Raw genomic sequence first — 22,260 nt, 5'->3', positions numbered from 1 at the left:
TGTTGCTAATGACAAATGGGGAGTTGTAGGTGTCTCCTGAGGGTAGCTGTGGCCCCAGTGAGAGGAATGGAGAAATCTTCTGTTTAATGAGATTCCTGATTGTGGGAGAAGACTGTGAGGTAGGCTGAGTCTTATTCTCTTCTCCTAGATTATAGGCAGCACTTGAAACTGTCACTGATAGATCTCCTTTACTTACTTAAACCCTTTTCTTATAATTTTGGACTCAATCTGGATTGTTTTTGTTATGAAGTTCATTTCTTATATAGCAACTAGTAAAAAAGGCCCGTTTCTGGAACGAATGAAACGGGCGCTAGCAAGGTTTTCCTGGGAGTGTGTATGTTTGAGAGAGAGAGCCAGAGTGAATGTGCGGGTGTGTGACAGAGTGAGACTGTCTGTGTGACAGTGTGTGTGTGAGAATGAGAGTGTGTGTCAGGGCCCCCTCCCCTGTTCCTAATGCCCCTCACCCCATTCCCTCCCCTCCTTTTCCTCCTCCTTCCCACACTTTGGGTTCCTTAAGGCTTTCAAAAGTCTATGTACCCCCATGGCCCTAATGCCCAGTATCTGGATACCCCACCGCTTTCCTCCTCACCCCCCCCCCCCCCAAGATGTAATACTTTCACGTCCTTCATTTTAAAAAAAAAGTGTCCTATCTACCCTGTGTACAAATGCCCGGCATTCAGATTGTGTTCCTCTCGTAAATTTTCATTTCTTTCATTCATTCAGAACTTGCCCCCCCCCCCCCCCCCCCCCGAACACTTTTGGTTCCTTCAGTCTTTTAAAACTGTCCTATGTGCCCTGTGTGCTAATGGCCAGCATTGAGATTGTTTTCCTGTCCCAAATTTGCATGTCTTTCAGTCATTCACAACTCCCCCCCCCCCCCACTTCTCCAGTTTAACACTTTCGTTTCCTTCAGTCTTTTAAAACTCTCCTATCTACCCTGTGTCCTAATGGCCAGCATTCAGATTGTTTTCCTTTCCCAAATGTTCATGTCTTTCAGTTGTTCAGAACTCCCCCCCTCCCCCCATTTAACACTTTCGGTTCCTTCAGTCTTTTAAAACTCTCCTATCAACCCTGTGTCCTAATGGCCAGCACTCAGATTGTTTTGCTTTGCCAAATTGTCTGTCACTGATGTCACTGAGGTCAGTGCGTGCCTGCCTAGCAGACCACTTCCGGCAGGCACGGTCCCAAGCACATCCTGTTGGAGGTGAGAATTATTATATAGGATGATTATCATAGATATAAGACTCAACTGGAAGGTGTCTTGGTGGAACTTGTATAAATGTGGCGGTCAGTTTTCAAAGGAGAGGCTCCTGCTGAGTTAAACCTCGTTGAATTGGCTGGCCACTGATATTCAGTGACACTTAACCAGTTAGTGCTGCTGAATATCACCACTAACTGACCATCCCCTAACCAGCTAAGTTAGGGGTAGTTCAGGGTCAGAACTTGGAGTGAACTATAACTTAGCCAGTCAGTGACTATATTCAGTCTACTAATTGGCTAAGTATATAGATATATTTAAGAAAGCTGAAAGGCTCTCCTTACTTTAACTGCTGAGTTAACCAGACATTGGTATGAATATTAGCTGGTGCCCAGAAGACAGCATTCTGTGGGCTGAATATTACCCCCTTTGTGTCTTCAGTGCAAGTTAGGCTGATCCAGGGTAAGGACAAGTACATCATAAACTTAAAAACTTGGAAGACACCATTACATATCTGAACTTCTGCTTAGGAAGTATTTACAGGAAACAAAATCCTTTTGAAACTATCCCACCTGTTAGCAAGCAGTTTTTCTTGAAAATGAGAAAAGTCTGTGAGCCAAGATGTTGGACTCAGGGAAGCACATTTGTTGGGGGGTAGTTTAAATCTAACCAAACTATTCAAAGGGTCTTCATTGGAGGAGATGAACCAAGAAATACTGCTGCCAGCATTTGTATTCCCTAAAGATCAGGACAATATGTTCCACCTATACTTTTATATCATGAGGCACTTTTCTATGGTAAAAGATTTGGGCTTTTCTGGGCCGGTGTAGAGATATGCAGAACTGGGAAAAGTAGAAACATGTTATGACGATACACCAAGAGGTAGTTTCTCTTGCCTTTGATTTCCTAATAGTCTCTGGAATATTCTTCCCTTGAATATTAGGTCAAAACCTCTACTGAAAACATTTAAAGTAATTTTAAAGACTTACCTTTTCACCAAATCCATTTCGAAGCGGCCGTAAGCCCAAAGCAGGCTTACCACTTGCTAAAAGGGAAATATCGCTGGACTACCACAGCAGCTCGGCAGTAGTTTCCTCTTCCAGCGCGTGCCATATCCAGCGCTGCGAAAATGTTTCATATATACTATTTGTGTCTTTACTGTTGAGATATTTCTTGGACTCTGAAACCCATAATTATTTGACAATATAGGCAATCCCCTCAATATTTAGCCTGCAGTGGTCAGCATTTTGCTGCCCATTACCAGCATTATTCCTGGATATTCAGTGCCAGGCCCGGTTTGGGCTTCGGCATTGAATATTCTTTTTTTTTTTTTTTTGAGCCGGCTAGCCCCCCCCCCCCCCACCCCCCCATTTTTCAAAACTACGCTAGCAGCTGCTGGTGCGGTAATGCCAAGACAGCCCTTTCAAAATGAATGGGCTGTGTCGGCATTGCCGGGCGGCTTTGTAAAAGGGGGTAGGGGGTGTAAGTCAATATTCAGCCCTTGCCCGCATTAGCCAAACTGTTTAAACATAGGACTGCTATTTATGCGGCCCAATTTAAGCGGTTTACTTATGTGGTGAGGGGCTGAATATCGTCATTTAACCTAACTTTGTCCCTGGAATGCCTACAAGTTAGCCACTTTTGAATTCGGCGATAACTGGTCATTTTCAGTGAAGATAACCAGTTAAGTGCTGCAGAAAATGTTTGGATAACCATGAACAAGCAATTTAACTGGTTGGTGGCCATTTCCAGCCAGTTAAAACATTTTGAATATCGGTTGGAATGCTGTTTCTGTGATCTTAGCAGATATTAGACAGTTGGAGCTTATTTATAAAGATATATATGGAATTGGTTGCTTCTTAATACAGAATTTCTTTTTACCTTTGTCTATAAATCCCTGCCTCAGTGTTTTATTTCTTGGATTCATGTTTTTGTGGACTGTAAGCCGCATTGAGCCTGCCATGAGTGGGAAAGCGCGGGGTACAAATGTAATTAAAAAAAACACCTTTATAATGTGCCTGGTTTCACTCAATACGTATAGTTTTTTTGAGGGGATTGTTTTTTGTGCAGGCAGTGAGGGGTTAATTTGTTTGTTTGTTTTTTAAATCATGCTATACTTGAGTTAAAACATTGAAACACAAATACATAATATCTGTAAATATGGCTATATATATTTGCTGCTTTTATTTCCCTTTAAGAAATATAAGAATATTCCAAAAGTAGCAAAGAAATCAGGCTGTTTTTTTCATATACCATACAAATTACTCTTTGCTGTACTGTAGAAGCTTTAAAGTTGGGATGAGATTTTGTTGCATTCAAAATTCTGTGTCACTGTTACTTTAAGAGATTTTAGATGAACTAGGAGAAGGAGATAAAAGCTGTACACCCAGGAGAATTCTTTACTGGGAGTTTATAATAGATGCAGTTGCTATGAATAATAGATTATCAGAATCCATTAGTACTGTAGATGTTGTTTTGGAGGATCATGCACAGCCTTGAACTAGAGATTTACAGCTGATGCAGAAAAAGTCAAGACTTAGTAGAGATTCTTGCTAGACATGTTCTTTTATGTTTCTTGGTATTTCTAGGTTTCCAAAGAATACCTATGAAACAACACAATGATTCTGTCCTGAAAGTCTTTCAATTAGAATACTAGAATCCTAGGGCTCAATTTTCAAAAGCACCTATGCTATCAGCTTTGGGTGCTGATGACATAATTGCTTTTATTAAAGAAGCTAGACCACCAAATGCACAAACTTTGGACAGATAAGTCAATTTCAGGCCACAATTTATTTTTACAGGAAAGGGAGGAACCAAAGGCATTTTGGGGCAGGGCCTAAAATTTCCATCTAGGGGGTAGTCCTCTAGCAAGGTGCCTGCATTTAGGCACCTGAAGGGCAACTATTCGATAAGAAAGGTAGGTGTCTACTTCTCTTTACAGATTGCTAGCGGAAGTAACTAGATATATACATGCATTTGCAATTAAGTGTGCTGTAATTGCTCACACCTAAATGCTGGAGATAGGCATGTAGCTTGCAGTCTACTATAAGTTTTATTTATTTATTTACAGCATTTATATCCCACAATTTCCCACCCATGGGTAGGCCCAATGTGGCTTACAACAGTCTGCATAAACACACAGCAAGTCAGTGGTCAAACAATTAATGTCCTTGAAGTATAATGGGGAAAAGGCAAAAGCGAGGTAAAGAAAAAGAGCAGCGGTGATTAATATGACACCGGGGTGAAGACAGATCAGAAGGGAGAGATGCCAGGCGGGAGTGGTGCGTACACTTTGCCAAATAGAAAGGTATTGATGCGCTTTTTGAAGGTAGGGTGATCAGTAGTAAGTTTCACCAGTTCAGGCAGATCATTCCAGAGATGAGCGCTAGTGTAGGAGAAAGTTGATGCATAGGTGCTTTTGTATTTTCCATTATATACTGGGTAATGGAGGTTTAAGTACAATCATGTGGATCTGTGAGAGTTCCTTGGTGGCAAGTTGATTAGGGTGTCCATGTATGCTTGGGCTGCACCATAGATGATTTTATGCACCAGAGCGCAAATTTTAAAAGTGATACGGTCCTTCACAGGAAGCCAGTGCAGTTTCTCTCACAGAGGTCTTGTACTTTCAAATCTATGCACATCAGTATGAGTCCCACCCATGCCCTGCTCAGACTCTTCTTATATGTATGCCCTTCTGTAAAATATGTAGTATGTAAGAAATGCATGTATTTACAGATTAGCACAGGTGAGAATTTTGGCATTTACACATGTATATGACTTTATTCTAATCATTTATGTGCATAATTGTCATGCAAATGTTGCCACCTATTTATGGAATTAACCCCATTGTGGCAATATTCTTCACCAATCCATATGAATGTATCCATTTAAGTGGACTGCCTATATGGCAGTCCTAATATTAAGCAGATAAATTATCCATTTAGGTTTAGAGCCAACATTTTGTCATGCTACCTCTTACATTCTAAAATGCATTTGCTTTTGTCTTCAAAAGATCTAGAGAAAGGTGGCATCTAAGACATATTCAGCTTTTATCTGTTCTACTTAGAGATATATATAAACAAATAAAACTTAAAAATACTTCTGAATCATAAACGGGGCAATGCTATAAATGAGCACCTCCATTTAGGTGCCCTGAGGATATTTGGTAGGACCCTATTCCATAGGGGAACCAGGTACCTAGGTTCTATTACAGAATGCTTGCATGACCCAGTACTAATGTGCTTAACATTTAGAGGCAGATGCACTAAAGCTTAATGAGCCTTTAATGACCCTCCAACAAGGAAATTTTGATCCGTTGCATGCATCAAAGGGCTTTTACCGAGGAAGCTAGCAGCTAACGAAAACGGAATGGAGATGAGCAATTAGTGTAAAAGCCCCATTGAAACGAGATGCACTAACCTTTTCCGATTGCCTTTACGCAGGAAAAAGGCAGGAAATCTAATGAGAGGTCTGTACCTCTCGTTAGGGCTGACAGCTACAAGTTTAAAAGTGAAATGTATTTAAAAAAATAACTAGGGGGGCGAAAACACGCGTCAGGGGCGTCCTTTATTGACGCCCCAGGTCACTGCTGCTCCCCTCTCCCTCAGCACCAAAAGAAAAAAAAAAATCGGGAGGGGGCAAAGGCGCTCGTGAGGAGCGTCCTGTATGGCCGTCCTTGCCCCCCCCCCCCGCCCAAGGTCGCCGTTTCCCCCCCCCCCCGCACGAAAAAACTCAAATTTTAGCAGCCCCAGGCCGGCCCTCCTCCCTTCCTGTGTCTTCTCCCACACTAGCTCCGCCTCCCGCCATGCTCCTGTCCCGTGCCCCGCCCCCGCCGCCCCCCCTTTGGTCGTGGCTGCCGCAAAGGGGGGGTCGTTGGAGGGGGGGAGCAGCAGCCACGACCAAAGGGGGGCGGCGGGGGCGGGGCACGGGACCGGAGCATGGCGGGAGGCGGAGCTAGTGTGGGAGAAGACACAGGAAGGGAGGAGGGCCGGCCCGGGGCTGGGTCTGCTAAAATTTGAGTTTTTTCGTGCGGGGGGGGGGGGGGGTGGGAAACGGCGACCTCGGGCGGGGGGGCAAGGACGGCCATACAGGACGCTCCTCACAAGCGCCTTTGCCCCCCCCTCCCCCCACCCTTTTTTTATTTTTGTTTTGATTTGGGAGCCATGTGCTTGTGTTTTGGCTGTTTGTGGCATGCGCAGAGCAGCTAACATAATGATTGGCTGCTCTGCGCATGCTTTAGGGGCCGATTACCGATGTGTATTGTGATTCTTTGATACATTGTACTTTTCAATACCGATCCGAGCATGTGTGACTTGTTGTTTTGGTGCATTCTTCGTTTTTTTAAAATCGTTAGGGACTTTAACGATTTAGATTTTTTAAAGTTTGCTTGATGCATCTGCCTCTTAGTTGCCAGCACTTATGTCAGCCATAGAGGTGGTATGCGTGCAAGCACCTAAATGCATTAGGTGCCTGCGTAACTTGAGTGTAAGTGGGAACCCCACCTCTGTCCTCCCCATGCCCCTCTTGCAAATACACCCTATGCAAATGAAGGCCACTGTTTTTTCTTGATCTTGTTCTGTAAAGATATAAGAAATAATTATGCAGATTTCTCTGCCCTATGTTGGAGAGAGCTGTTGGTATAAAACCATTTGAAAGAGAATTGTCTTTGCCTCTTTTCCCCTCATAGTTGTGACTGGGAAATTAGAAGAGCTGCTTGTCTTCAGTGAGGGGTGCCCCTGAGGTAGAAGGGCCTGGGTTTGAAAAGATATGCCAGTTTAGAGTTCGTTCTCTCAACAGATTTCCCTGAAGACTCCAAGAGGAGAGGAAGAGATTCGGGGGGGGTGGGGGGTCTTTTACTAAGCCACGTAGCATTTTTAGCTTACAATTGAAACCAGCTGGTGGTAAATGCCAAGACGCCCATTATATTCCTATGGGCATCTCGGTGTTTACTGCCAGCTGATTTTTACCATAATCTAAAAAAGCTACTGTGGCATAGTAAAAGACCCCCTCAGTGAACCACCAGGAGCAGGGGAAGGCATCAACCAGGTCAGAGGTTGCCATATATATGAAATGGCAGTTGGAAGCTATGCCCAGAGTTGAAAGTCTGCGTAGCCTTTGCTGAAGGAACTGTAGGGGAAGGAGGGTCGGTCTTCAGCAGGCCTTGCTGGAGGAACCACAGAGGAAGAAGATCCTGTTTTCCTTGTATGGCCCTCAGAGGGAGGTAAAAGGGGAAAGGGAAGGGGATTTGGATTTAACTCACATGTTTTCTCAGTAGTTCTACCAGTTTATCCATTTTAGGACCACATATTCAGTGGCCTTACTGGGCAGAGTGGGCACTCTTTCAAATGCCCCAGCCTCAGAGTAACAGTGACTGTTGGGAACATGGGTTTGTATTTGGGTTTCAGCCAGGGCTGGGGCTGTAGCGGGAAGGCCAAAAGTTCCTGACAGAGGTGATGTTGGCAGGCTGGGGAGAAGTGACTTATCAGAGACAACAGTCTCCTCCAATAAATTCCACCAGATATCAGCTAGTCTTCAATAAATAAGGTTTTGATTTTCAGTTGCTAAATGCTTAGATTTAATGTAGCATATAGAGTTTAGTTTGACTCAGTAGAACAAACCAGCAAGTTCATGCCTTTGGGCAGGGGTGTGCTGGTAAATTTTTAACAACAGGCTCTTTCTCCCCGACGTAGCCAGCTCTGCAGTTGGAAGGGTGGCGGGGGGGGGGGGGGGGGGGGGGGGGAGGAGGGGGAAGCAACATTTGTCTCTCTCTCCTCTCTCCCCTCCTGCAAGCAGGCTAGGCATACCTTTGCTGGCAGCCAATAAATGGACTGTCACCACAAGTCTTCCTCTGAGCAGCATGCTGGAACTTCTCACACATGCTCTAGAAATCCCAGCCTGCTGCTCAGAGCTGGAAACAAGGAGTGGAGAGCAGCAGCAGTCTATTTACTTGGCTGTCAGGGCTCAGCATCCCCACCAGCAAAGTAAAAGAGAATTCAGCAGGGGGCCCAAGCCCACATTTTGGAAGCCAGTTGTTAAAGTAGCCATGGAGGGCCCTACTTTAACAACCGGCGCCCAAAATTCTTAAAAACTTAACAACCAGCTCTTGCGAGCCTGTGAGAGCCTGCTCCAGCACAACACTGCCCTTGGGTATTCACAGCTTCTAAAGCCTTCTCTTCTCTTTCTCTTTTCCCTCTAGTATTTCTTGCGGGGCACACATGACTTTTAGACAATAAAAAGAAAGAGAAACAGAAGAAAATGGAAGCATTTCTTGAATAAAATGTTTTAAGTTGATAGTGGAGGTTTTGGCATACACACAGACAGCATTCATCATTTTTGCTGGGAAGTTAAGCTGAAAGAGGAAATCCTTAACATCCTGAAATGCTTCACATGCTTCTTATTAGAAGCCAAAACATTTTCATGTAACAGATGTTCGCAAACCTTGGTAAAAATCAGTAAGGTGTATTAGCAGTAAGGGAGATCTGAACGCATTACTATCCTTTATTTAGTTTGACTGTTGGAGCGCTGGTTTGATTTGTCATAGTTTTTTTGAAAATATAAAGAAATAAAACTTAAGCCTTAAAGATCTTTGTCTCTTGAGTCTTAGGCACATCTTGTTGCTATAAATGTTAATCTACAATGTTGTTAGGATTCTTACATGTTCCTCTTTCATTCCAAGTACATTGAAGTACATTTACAAATGCTACACATTTGAACACTTAGAAGGTGAAGGAATAAATCAGAATGGAAAGTGTTAGAATGATTAACTGAAAAGTATGGCAAACAGGCTTGCATAGTGCAGTTCATGGACCCTGCAAAGTACGGATGTCATCTGGACATTTGAAAAGAAAGGGACTGACACATCAAGCATTACTACTGGCACTAACAGCTTTGGCCAGCGCTAATTGCTACAAACCATTTAAGACAGCACTAACCTTGCTGTCTTGTAAGTTTAAAGTTCAGATCATTTGAGTTTTCTGAGGCATTAGCTCAGTTCCAGGAGTAAACTTTCTGGGTGTTCAGGATTTTGAGACATCTGCAATTGGTAACACCGATATATTGAGTTCAAGCTGAAAGCAACCCTCCAACAAGTTCAAATAAAATCTTTAACTGGCAATCCCTCCTGATATGAGAGCAAATTTAATACAAAACCAATAATATACGTATTAAACTTAGCTAAAATAATTTTTGTTTGAAGCTAATGTTTGACTATCTAAGAATCCATTGCTAAGTGATTTCTAGCATGATACAGGCTAATTAACACAAGTTTCTTAACAATTGAGTGTATAAGTTCTTAAGTAATAATCTCTGTACAGTATATTTTGATTGAAGATATTTACAGAGCAAAGGAATTCATGTTTATTGTTTGGAAATTTCCTGATGCTCTGTGTGGCACTTTGAGCCTTCGCACTCAGGCGATGGAAAGGTTTTCCTCTAATCTAATAAAGCAAACCTGGACGTTATCATTATTAGTTCTTCACAAAGAAGCAATCGAATGCAGCTTCCTTGCAAGCTCCCTGCTACAAATGCACTCTGGTGTCAGCAGTACATGTCACTAAAGAGTGACAGCAGAGCATTTCTTTCCTCTGCAGCATCCCCAGCTGACTGGTGCAAGGATAAGAAGTCCGAAGCCCAGGAATTGAAGTGAATCTTCTCCTGTATGCTTCCACTGGGCCATCTTGAAAATCTTTAATAATAAGAAGAAAGAAACAGTCCGGTCAATATTCAGCCAGCGGCGGTGAGCGTATATTTAAATGCTTTCCATCGCTGGCGAAGTTAGACCTGGATTTTCAATGCCGGGCCATGTGCAGGCACCAGCATTTAATATATGGGCCTGACCAAAGTTAGCTTCTAGTAATTATGTAGGTACCAAATGATAATCAGCTGGGCATCTGCATAAGAAACTTTGTGGAATTAAGCATTTCCTAGTGGCTCTACAACCCACGGTGTTATCCCATATCTGAAAAGGGCAAAAAGGAGGGAAGGACCAACGGACGACCAATGCACCACAAGAAGCCCAGAGATGAAATCTCAAAATTTGTCCCATATCTGGCATATACGCATATATGTGACAGATAAACGTTAGCATCTATTTCATAGAATTACCTCCCAAGCTGCCGGTTTGGGTGTTAGCGTGCAGTAGCTGTAGCTAGGACCAGGGCCGTGCCTAGGGTCTGTGGCGCCCCCCTGCAGACTATCAGTTGGCGCCCCCCCTCGCATCCATACTCCTCTCTCCCCTGCCCTCCCACTCCCATTGTTCAACTGCCCGCCCTCTTCTCCCCCCCGCCAACATCCCTTTTCTTTTTAAATTTACCTCCGTGGCGGTCCAGCAGCGCAGCGTCATGAAGGAGGCGGCGCTCCCGACATCTCTAGCCTTCCCTTCGTTGTGTTCTGCCTTCTTCTGACGTCAAGGAAATGACATCAGAAGAAGGCGGAACACAGCCATCATTTTAAAGTCAATTACTTTGTTTTTTTACAACATAGTTGCTGGATCTTAAGTACTACTAGAACTGGAAATATGACTGTTATACTTATGTTATACTTATGTCACAATCCATTTTATTACTCATCAGCTTATCTTCCTTTCCTCATGCCTTAGTCTCTCCTCCTTCCTCCCTGATTCTAGCTTGTTCTCTTCCCCCCCCCTCCCCCCAACACACAGAAATTTCCTTGCCTTCTTTTTCCTATCTTCCTCTTTGCCTTTGTGTTCCATCAGCTCTTATTTTCCTTTCCTGCCCTTACTCTCCCCTCCTCCTTCGTTCCTCCCTGATTCTAGCTTGTTCCCCCCCCCCCCCCCCCCCCCGAAATTTCCTGCCTTATCTTTCTTTTCTTCCCCAGCTGGCCTGGTTGGTTCCAGTTCCCTCCCCAATCTGCAGCCTCAAATGTAACTTCACTTTCTTTATCGATAAGTGTAGGCCAGCGCCAGCCTGCCAGCCATTACAATAATGAAAAGTTAACAAGGCGTTGAAGGCGAAACCGTTCTTACCGATGAATGATGTCCACAGTTCACCAGTCTCTGTCTGACTCAAAAACGAAAAACAAAATGCGGGCAGCAGGCGCAGCAGCTGATCATCCAATGATCCAAGGGCGCTGGCTCTCCTCTCTCCCAGAGTCCCAGCACTACTCCAGTGGCAGTCTCCAACATGGCGGCGGCAAACACTCGTCCTTCGGAGTCGGACTGCCTGCGAGGCTCCAGGCACGATGACGTCACGCCGTGCGTCACGCTGGGGCGGTGCTAAGCCTAAACTAGAACGAGCACAGGCTGCAGCGCACGGGAAGGCAGCAGCCAGAGCCAGCAAGCGCATGCGCATATAAGCGCCAACGCGACTCAAGAGGTTTGTGTTTTTTAATTTTATTAAATACGGCGGCGGTGACGGCGGTGATGGCGGTGACGGCGGCGGCGGTGGCGGCGGCGCCCTTGAAGGTGAGGCGCCCCCCTGCCGTGCTTACCCCGCTTACCGGGTTAGCACGGCCCTGGCTAGGACCCACACTATAGGGTTACTGCACACTAAAACCAGTCAGCATGATATAAATCCAGTGCTGGCTGCTTAGTGTGAATAGGGGTGGGATCTGGTGGGTCATGGGTGGAGATAGGGAGTGGCTAACACTGGCAGCTAGTGCGCAGAACAGTACCACAGACTATCTGCCACAACTGCTGATAGAGCAGCTGCACATAACACCACTCAAGTGGTATTACCGCAACAGTGCTACTGGCAATCTGGTAGTGTGGCCACAGCCCAGTAGAAGAGCCCCTTCATCAAGCAATCCCTGGTGAGGACCCCATCATATCAGCACCCCCTACCAAAAAGGAGCTCCTCCCCCCATTCCCTCCCTGTAGCTGCTCTGAGTTCAGAATGGCACAAATGTCCTCTAGCTGTAGTCTCGATACTATTGCTAAGCATCAACCTACCATATTAGGGCAATTGCTGCTTTCATTGTGGGCCCATTCGTTAAGTTCTGGATTCAGGAAGAGGCGCTCAAAATTCAGTGCCAAAAAAATAGGCACTGAGCGGTATTCTGTTATGGGTGTTCCGGGATCAGTGCCCTTTACAGAATAGTGCATAGTGCCAGGATCCGCACTCAACTTTGTGCACGAGGATTTACACCAACTGAAACCAGGTGTAAATCCCGGCACACAAGTTGGGCGTGGATCCACACTATTCTGTAACACTACATGCATCTTAAGGGAACACACCTGACCTGCCCATGTCCTTCCCGTTGTTACGCCCCCTTTGCAGATCCACAAAGAAACACTTTGGTGCTATTCTACAAATGGATGCATGTGTGTTTTTATGTGGATCTGCCGTTTCTGTCCCTTGCATCTCTTAGAATGCTTTTCTCATTGCAGAAGTAGTGCCTGTGGAGGAGTAGCCTAGTGTTTAGCAGAGACATAGCCAGACCTCAATTTATTTGGGGGGGGGGGGGGACTGAGCCCAAAGCAGTTGGAGGGCACATTTTGCTCTGCCTCGACAGCACTCTCCACCCTCACAACCCCACATACCTGGACTGGCAGGGGTCCCAAAGCCCCACCAGCAGAAACCTTCTGGGGTGATAACTCAGCACTGCGCTGCCTGCCCTGCTTTCTCACCCCAGCACGCATGCTTGGTTTTAGTGAAATTGAACATGTGTAAAGCTCGCGAAGGAGGGGAAAGCAGGGCAGGTAGTGCAGTGGAGAATATCGCCACAGGAAAGCTTCTGCTGGTGGGGCTTGGGGACCCCTGCCAATCATACCTGTAGACTTTGGGGGACTCAAAGTCAAATTGGGGGGCCCAGGCCCAAGGCCCCCTTGTGGCTTTGCCACTGGTGTTTAGTGCAGCGGCCTGAGAACCTGGGGCATTGGATTCAATTTCCACTGCAGCTCCTTAGGATTCTGGCCACGTCACTTAACCCTCCATTGCCCCAGGAGCAAAATGAATACCTGAAAATAATATGTAAACCGCTTTGATTGTAATCACAGAAAAGCAGTATATCAAGTTCCATCCCTTTTCCCTTTCTCTTTAATGTTAGGTGCCATATATAGAATTCCCCCATTAGTGTCTGCTCTGTGGGGTAAATGCAGGGCAGATGCTGGGTATAACTCCTGCATTTCCTTATGAGTTTTTGCACTTACGGCACCTTATATTTTGCACTTAAGATGCAGTAAATGCAACAACCTACCGCATTTTATTCAACAGGTCCCTTTATTTACAGCAGGGCCCATTGTATAAAATGGACTCAGCAACAGACATAAGAACATAAGAATAGCCATACTGGGTTAGACCAATGATCTATCTAGCCCAGTAGCCTGTTTTCCAAACAGTGGCCAAGCCAGGTCACAAGTACCTGGCAGAAACCCAAATCATGGCAACACTCCATACTACAAATGCCAGGGCAAGCAGTTGATTCCCATGTCTGTCTCAATAGCAGACTGTGGACTTTTCCACCAGGAATTTGTCCAAACCTTTTTTAAACCTAGATACGCTAACCGCTGTTACCACCTCCTCCCGCAAAGAGTTCCATTATTACTACTATTGTATGATATGTTTGCTAAACGTATGTTGTTAGGATTTTTTTTTTTTTTCAGGTTTTGTGTTATTTCACCATGTGCCTGGTGATGGAGAGATTGATGTTGCTATTGCTCAGATACCACAACAATAATATGTTTTTCTGTTGTGACTTCCATGGAGAAATGCTGTAGGTATGATCTGCACTATTTTGGGGGAGGGGGCACAGGTGCTGCTGCTAGTCCGGCAATCCCCTGCCCCAGCAAAACTTGTGCCAACTGCTTCTTTCTACTACCTGTCTGGCCTGGAACCACTAAATCCAGACTCCCGCCAAAGCGGGAAAGTCTCCCGCTGAGACACCGGGTCAGGTGATTGCCACACTGCCACCACTGCTGCTGCTTCTCCCAATGTGCAGCAGCGGCAGCAAAACAACTTCTGCCTCCTGCTCCCCCTTCCACTCGGTATCTGTTTCCTGGCCACTGCTGCTTTTCCTGTTGGGCAGCAGCGGCTGCGACAAAAACCCCCCAAAAAACTAACAACAAAAAGCAAGTGCGGGGCTGCAGCACCCTTCAGGCATGTGCTGTCATCTCTGCCGGTCCTCTCTCCTCTCTCTGCCCCCGGAACAGGAAGTTGATGTCAGCAGAGGGCAGAGGACTGGCAGAGCTGACAGCGCATGCCAGAAGGCTACTGCAGCACTGCGCTTGCTTTTTTTTTGTTTGTTAGGTTTCTTTTGTCGCGGCCGCTGCTGCCCAACTGGAGAAGCAGCAGTGACCAGAAAACGGATACTGGGTGGAAGGGGAAGCGGGAGGCAGGAGGTGCTGAATGGAGAGAGTGGGAGAGATGAGTGGAAAGATGGGGAGAGAAAGAGGAGACATGGAAAAGGGCTGGAGAGATAGAAGCTGCTGGAGAGAAGGATGGGGAGAAAGGGGGGATCCTGGTTGGACAAATGGCGAGAGAAAGAGGGGAGATGCTGGATAAAAGGAGGGAGAGAAAGGGGGAAGATGCTGAAAGCATAGGCGCCTCGTATAAGAGGCTTGGGGAGGCTAAGCCTCCCCAGCCAGCTGTCCCATGGCCCAGCTGCCCGCCCTCTTCTCTCTCCCAAGATCCCTTTCCTTTTTTTTTTCTTTAAATTTCTTTAAATTTTACCTCCAAGTCCGGTAGCGCAGGGACAGCATCAGTAAAGCGCTTCCCTTCACTCAGTGTCCCGTCTTCTTCTGACATCATCAGAAGAAGATGGAACACTTAGCGAAGGGAAGCGCTTTCACTGACGTTGCGCTGCCTCGGTTTGCCTCCGTTGGTCTCGTTGCTTGCTCTCTCCTCTGCTACCGCCACTGGTTTCCCTGCTTACTGTGGGGTGCCTGCCTCTCTTAACTGGTCCGGCGGTTCCGTGCCCTTTCCGGGTTGACACGCGCTCGGGTGGAGTGCACCAGCGGGAGTGGCTTCCTTCTTCTGGATCGGCACCGTGGAGGCCCGCAAATTGAGGCCTGCGATTGGAGGGTAGACCGGGTCACCCAGGTGAGCGATTGTTCTGGGTCGGAGCGTCCGTTGCTCAGGGTCTCCGTGGAGTTTTGCAGGTTCGATTCGGGGGCGTTTGCGAATCCAGTTCCGTTCCGGACCATAACCTATTCCTCGGCTAGACGCGTGGATCAGCGTGTCTTCGGACTCACTTTTGGAATCTGGCCACGTGTTCAAGCTTGGTCCCAATGGCACCGTGTCCTGATGTCAGATATATTCGACATGCCTGTCAGTGGTGTTCCCCTTTAGGGCATAGGATATACCCCCTCCTGTCTCACACTCTGTGTGCTCATGATCTGTGCAGTCATTAAACATTAATTAGGGTATTTTGTGGCTGTACATGAGAATTGTGATATTATGATCCCTTGTTTCATATTGATGATGGTCTGCATTTTCCGTATGGGTGGTATATTGGTGTATTAGGTTCTGTCCAGTGTAATATTTATGGTACAGTAAGGTTCTCAGTGTGGTTTTGCACAAAGTTGTGCATAGTATTTTGCAGTTGAGCAATTGTGGTTAGTATATGCTTTGAGGAACCACTTTATTCTTTGACATATGATACATATCTAATATCTAAATGTAATAAAAGGTATTGTGACTTTTATTTTTATTTTCTGTGTTATCAGACAGTTATGGATTTAAGCTCCACCCCTGGCCCCACCCCTAACCCCGCCCCTTTAGCCTCCCCAAACAGTTGGGCCACCGACCGCCTATGGCTGAAAGGATGGGAGCAGAAAGAGGGAAGACACTGGAAGGAAGGCTTTGGAGAGAAACAGGAGAGACACTGGAAGGATGGTAAGAGAAAGACGCTGGATGGAAGGATAGGGAGAGAAAGAGGGAAGATGCTGGAAGGAAGGAAGGTTAGGGAGAGAAATAGGAGAGACACTGGAAGGATGGTAAGAGAAAGACACTGGATGGAAGGATAGGGAGAGAAAGAGGGGAGATGAATGAAAGGATGCAGAGAGAAAAGGGGAGACACTGGAAGGATGTGGAAGGGGGGGACATGGAACTGAAAAGGGTAAAGAGGTAGATACTGGATAGAAGGAAGGGGGAGAGAGAGGGAGACACTGGATGGAAGAATCAGGAGAGAGGGTAGATGGGTGGAAGGGATGGGGAGAGGAAAAAAGTAATGGCCAGACAACAAACGTACAGAAAATAATTTTATTTTGAATGTAGGATAAAGTAATGTAGTAGCTATGTTAATAAAGGTTCATTAATGCAAATAAAACACAAAATAGAAAATAAGGTGATACCTTTATATTGGACTGATTTTAATACATTTTTGATTAACCTTCAGAGACTAACACTTCTTTCCTCAGGTCAGAAAAAGATACCATAACAGCGGTATACTGTCCTGACCTGACCTGACCTGAAGCAGAAGGTTTTGGCCTCTGAAAGCTAATTGAAAAAGGTATTAGGCTAGTCCAATAAAAAGGTATCATCTTTTTTTCCATTTTTACAGTTGTTTTTTCTAGCAAAAAAGGTGCCGGTACTCAAATGCTAGGCCACCCTTCAGGGGTGGACAGATCACGGAGGGACCCATCCCACAATGGCCAGGCCCCCTGCAACCAGTCACAGAATCTAGGACAAGGCAGAATTGGTGTGTAGAGCCTGAACTCTTTCATTAAAATTTGGGTTCCATAGGCCAATTTATGCAGACAGTGGAAAAGGTGCCGGTACTCAGTACCTCCAAGTACCCCCTCAAAAAAAGCCCTGCATTTTTAAGTCCTGAACTGAGCATATGAGGTAGGCCTCGCATCGGAGGCTGAAGCACACTGCCAACTACTATACTATTCAAATAGCATGGTATGGGGCTCATTCAGTGGGCCTCTTCAGTTAGCGGGGTTCAGGCAGCTACGCCAGTGATTCAACTAGTGCCACAATTTTGGGGTGGGTTTACGTTCAAGGTGGGAGGGGGGCAAGGCCCCCTCTCAGTTATGTCCCGGGGGGAATAGTTGCTGGATAGGGAGTGTAAGAGTGAACTGAAACACTCCCTCTTACCATCCCTGCTGTCACTAGTGTAAATAAAATATTTTCTGGAATGGCTGTTGAATTAAGGTGTGTGAAGGGGGTGAGCCATGAGGTAGAGAGGGCAGATCCAAGGCAGAGTGGGGTGGGGCTTGGGGCATGTACTAAAATCTCCCTCTCAAAAATCGAGACCCCTTAGGAGCTCTGTAAGTCAGCAGTAAAGTAGGGAACTCTTTTTTTTTTTCTCTCCAGTTGCTCTGGCTGCTGGCAACGTGTAGCTGATAAAATTAGAGAGAATCTACTCCTCGTTGCGTGTGCAATACAGGAAGTACTTGTTCTCTGCTTTCAACTCTTGCAGAGTACTGGCAGCCAGAGTGGCTGGAGCAAAGAAAGGAGCTCCCTGCTTTGCAGCGGATTTAGTGGTGCTGGGCAGGTGGGAGATGAGAGCTGGGGCTTGGAGAAGGGGATAGGAGGAGGGCATTGGTGGGAAAGGGACAGATATTGTTGCGGGGGATGGGGAGAGAGGAACATGGGCATATACATGGAAAGTAAGATGGAGGGACATAGAGATGGATGTTGGGGTTAAGGTGGAAGAAAATGTAAATATTAGAGGAGAAAAGTGGAGGATGGGGAAGTAGAGAGGAAAGTATGGGAGAAGAAACAGGACACTGGCTACTGGAGAAAGAGAAAAGATGGAGGGCTATAAAGAGCATGAGGGATAAAAGAACGTGATATAGATGAGAAAGGGTGGAAATAGGGGAGATAAAAGGGGAAATGAGAACCTGATTAAAGGGGTAAGACATAAGAAAGACTGGACTTTGGGAGGGGGATGAATAACAGGGAGGATATGAGAGGCAGAGATTTGATGAGGCTGGGGGTGCAATGAATGCAGAGGGTAGAAATGGGAGACTAGAAAGTAGATGAAATTCAGGGAATAGAAGGCTGGGGAAGGAATAAGATGTGGTGGGAATAAGAGGAAAAGTGAGGAAAATGTAGAAGTGGAAAGCTGATAAGTATGTGAAAGAGGAGCTTGTGGGGAGGAGGTAGAATGAAATCCAGCTACAGGTAGATAAAAAGGCAGATGAGAGAAATACAGACACAAATGAAACACAAGGATCATTGACAGAGTTAGGTATAAGGAAGAAGACAGGACAGAGAAGAAACAGAAAATGGAAATGAGATCCTGGAACTTGGAGAAAAGCAACAGAAGGAAGTGGTACAGAGAGACCAGGACCAATCCAACTGGAAAAAGAAACTATTCAGATAACAAGTATACAAAAACGTTTATTTTTGATAAGTAGAGAATGAGATAATGTCAGCTTGAAAATGTGTATTTTTTTTTCTATTCTGTTCTGTACTGAAAGAAATACATCTCTGTTTCTACTTCTTCAGGGCTCCGCTGCTCACAGTGTGGTTTCTTTAGTTTTTCAGTTCATTTATTTTGTCTACATATTTATTTCTAGCTTGTATATAGGATTCTGTAGCAGTCCATCTTTTCAGCTGGCAAAGAGCCCCTGCACCCCCTATGCTTCATAAAAGACTTGCACCCCTGATCCATGGAGGTTTAATGGTCTAGAGCATTAGCAATGCTACATTTTTGTAGTTAGGGTTGGTGCAGTTTGAGATCTTAACCTGGAGTTGGAGTTTGTATGTTGAGTTGTGAAGTGAAGCATTCTACTTCTGTTTTGTACCCCTTGTTAGAGGAGTTTTATTGGTTGATCTGGGAATGCCCCATGTGAATGAATAATTATATAATTCACATAAATTGACTAAGTAAATTGGTGGGAACTGGGGGTGGAGCTTTCCCTACCCAGTCAAAAAAGCATTCTGCTGCAATGCTCTTGTGCTGTTCCAGTTGCTGCTGGCCTGCCTGAGTGTTCCCCCCTTGGTTTGATTTTATGGCTGTGATCATCAAGTACATAAGTATTGCCCTACTGGGACAGACCAACAGTTCACACCCCACTTTGTGAAAATATAGTTGCCAGCACATGCATGAGGAGTAGCCATTTTAGAAACATATATATGGTGGATCAAATAAATGAGTAAGTCTATTAACCCTCCACTTCCTCAGTAAAAACTTAAGGACCCTTTTACTAAAGGCTTGCCGCGCGGCACATCGGTATTACTGCAGGCCTAACACAGCCTCTAGAAGTAGTTCCACCCCCAGCATGCGGCATTGCCGGCACTACTGGAAATTCCAGAAAAATATTACCACAGGGGTTTACCTGGTTGTAATCGGGCAGCATTGTGCACTGCTGGGTTAGTTCAAGAGCACTTACCGCCACCTCAGTGGGTGGTGGTCCCTCTGAAGTGGCTGTGCAATAAGTTCAAACTTACCGCATAGCTATTTCTTTTTGGGGGGGGGGCTGTTTAACCCTCTGCAGTAAAAAGGGCCTCAGCGCACGCAAAAACGGCCACTGCTGCTAGCACAGGGCCCCTTTTACAGCAACTTAGTAAAAGGGCCCCTTAGATTATGAGCCCTCTAGAGACAGGGAAATATTTACTGTACCTGAATGAAAATCACCTTGATCTACTACTGAAAAAAGGTGTGGCTCAAATAAATAAATAAGACTGTTTTCAAAATGCTTAATATCAGCCAATGACAGGGCAGTTTTAAAAATTCTCAATGATATCACAATGTGCTATTACCCCACCCCCCCTCCTAAGATTTCAAACAAGGTCTAGGAATGCATAAAATCAGAGATTCTAAATGTTGTGGGCATTTAAGGCACATGACAGATATAGACTAGAGGTCACTGGGTGCTCTACCTTCTATAGCAGAAGCTTTACTGAAATTGGATGAGTGGCTCCAAAATTATGGTGGTGGAAACCCACAGGTTAATATAATGAACACAACACTCCCTCTTTCCCCTTAACCCCCCCCCCCCCCCCCCCCCCACCCAAGGAAGCAAGTATATTAGCACAGATAAAAGTGAAGTGAAAAATAAAGAACATAGTTGTTCCTTAACCAAAATTAGATTTTAATGCTGCAGGTATCAACTGATTCATTGCACTCATGCTTGAGAGGAATGTAGTTCAAACTCTGTAGGAAGTCGGAGAAAATGTGTTTTTTTAAATAGTCTTTATTCCCCCAGATTTATTATCTACTAGTAAAAAAGGCCCGTTTCTGCCTGAAATGAAATGGGCGCTAGCAAGGGTTCCCCCCTCCCTCCGTTGCTGTCTTCCTCTCTGTCCTCCGAGTTCCACGCCCTCCTTTCGTCCCCTCCGAGTTCGAGGCCGTCCTCCCTCTCCTCTCCCACTCCCCTGTAACTCACCACTTTGTCGAACGACGACCGCGATTGTGGCGGGGCCATTTGTGGAGGGGTGGTTGGATGGTAGCTGGCACGTTTTTAGTCGGTGGTCACTGTGGGGTTCGTCGGTTGAAGCCATCTATCTCTGGCCATGTCTCCGCCCTCAGCGTCATAACGTTTGACGTGGGGGCGGGGCTAGGAGACATGGGCAGAGAGAGATGGCTTCGGTTGGGCACGTCCTCGGCCGCTTTTGTTTGTTAGGCAGTCTGCAGCGATTCGTTGGAAGGGGAGGAGTGTTTCCCTACTCCTCCCCGTTCGTTCATTTTTGTTGTTTTGTAATTGTTCTGCCCTCGACTTCATCACGTCTGACGCGAGGGCGGGGCATGGACACATGGTGACTGTTGTGGCTTCACCACCATGAACTTACGAACCGGTGTCTGAGTGGCTGCAGTGACATCAGTGTCTTCAGAACGTTGAGGGTGAGTTTTATTATAGTAGATTAATCCAGCTCACAGCATCTCTCTACAGATTAAAAAGTTGAACATTTAACAGCATAAAATTACATACAGACAGAAATACATAGAAATTGTCAATTAACAAAATTGTTAATTTATCCTATAAGCTTAGGCAAACAAAAGTGCCTTAAGCATTTTCTTGAATGCTAAATAATCTTGCTTAGCTTTAAGAGGTAAGAAATGAGTGCCACAACCTAGGATCAGCAGTGGAAAAAACACTCAGGCCATTATTCAAATACAATTATTTGTTCAACAACTTATCCCTGTATTTTCAGAAGATATACTGTATAAATAATATTGGACCATGCAAATCTCTAAATGGCTCAGTATTAATTGTGAGCTGAGTTTGGGGTGGAGCGAGGGCAGACTAAATAAATTGTCTGCATAGCAGACCTAAACAAATAGGGCCAGCATGATAACTGTACTGTCTATATATTCAGCACCGCTATCTATACAGATTGTGGCATTGAATATAAGGGATTAAATTAAATGCTGGCATCCCTGGTAGATTATAGGGGGTGGGGATCTTCACTGTTGGGGAAATAGTTCATCAGTGCAGGAGGGGAGTCTTCATATTGTGGGATCCTTTAGTGCCAGGGGTCTTCAGTGCTGAGATGAGTCTTCATTGCCTGAGAGGTCCTTCAGTGCCAGGGGTCTTCAGTGCTGGGGTGGATTCTGGGGGTTCCTAATTGCTGGTGATGTGGGACTGGGGGAGGTTGTTGCTGGTTGCTTGGGGGCATCTTGAGTACTTGGGGTTGGATACAGGAAGGGATTTGTATGCATCGGGGGTGGGGGTGGAGGTGGACTATCAGCCTTTGCACCTGTCCCATCAAACTGGCATTTGGGGGTGCCTCAGGCCAGATGTAAAAGCTAACGTTGAAATGTTTTGGTCTACATGTGTATTCCTCTTGTAAAATGGGGACTACACATGTATATTTTCAGCCCACCTATGCCTTCTCCCTTAGAATCTGTATATGGTGTGCATCTCCATGTATACATAGTAGCTTTCTAAAATTGCTATTTGCACATGTAGCCAATCTCCACATGTAAAAACTGCTGTGTACACATGGATATGCTTCTAAAAGAAGGGCCTTATTGTAATAGTATTCTGATTATTCTAGCAATATTCCTTTAAAGACTAAATTGCCGGGTTCTGATTCTTCAGCTGGTTTTGTAAAAGCACATTTACTTTGAAGTCCATTAGTTTACAAAATGCATATTTGTTTCTGAAATTATTTTAACCCAAAAAAAATGCATAATAAAATGTTTAGCCCTTCACTGTTCAGCACATCCTGTTCCTGGCACATTAAGAGCACTGGGAGATGGGATTTTTT

At 45.4% G+C, this 22,260-nt stretch overlaps 1 protein-coding gene across 1 annotated transcript in view; it reads left to right on the top strand.

The window, feature by feature from the left end:
- GABBR2 (gamma-aminobutyric acid type B receptor subunit 2) overlaps positions 1 to 22,260 on the top strand; it is a 1,273,589-nt gene that overhangs the window by 1,005,660 nt on the left and 245,669 nt on the right. The gene's annotated exons all lie outside the window — the stretch shown is intronic.

The sequence above is a fragment of the Microcaecilia unicolor genome, chromosome 1, assembly GCF_901765095.1.
Source record: "Microcaecilia unicolor chromosome 1, aMicUni1.1, whole genome shotgun sequence".
Lineage (NCBI taxonomy): Eukaryota > Metazoa > Chordata > Amphibia > Gymnophiona > Siphonopidae > Microcaecilia > Microcaecilia unicolor.
The sequence above is the reverse complement of the archived record's forward strand: the minus strand, read 5'-3'. Positions and strand labels throughout refer to the sequence as shown.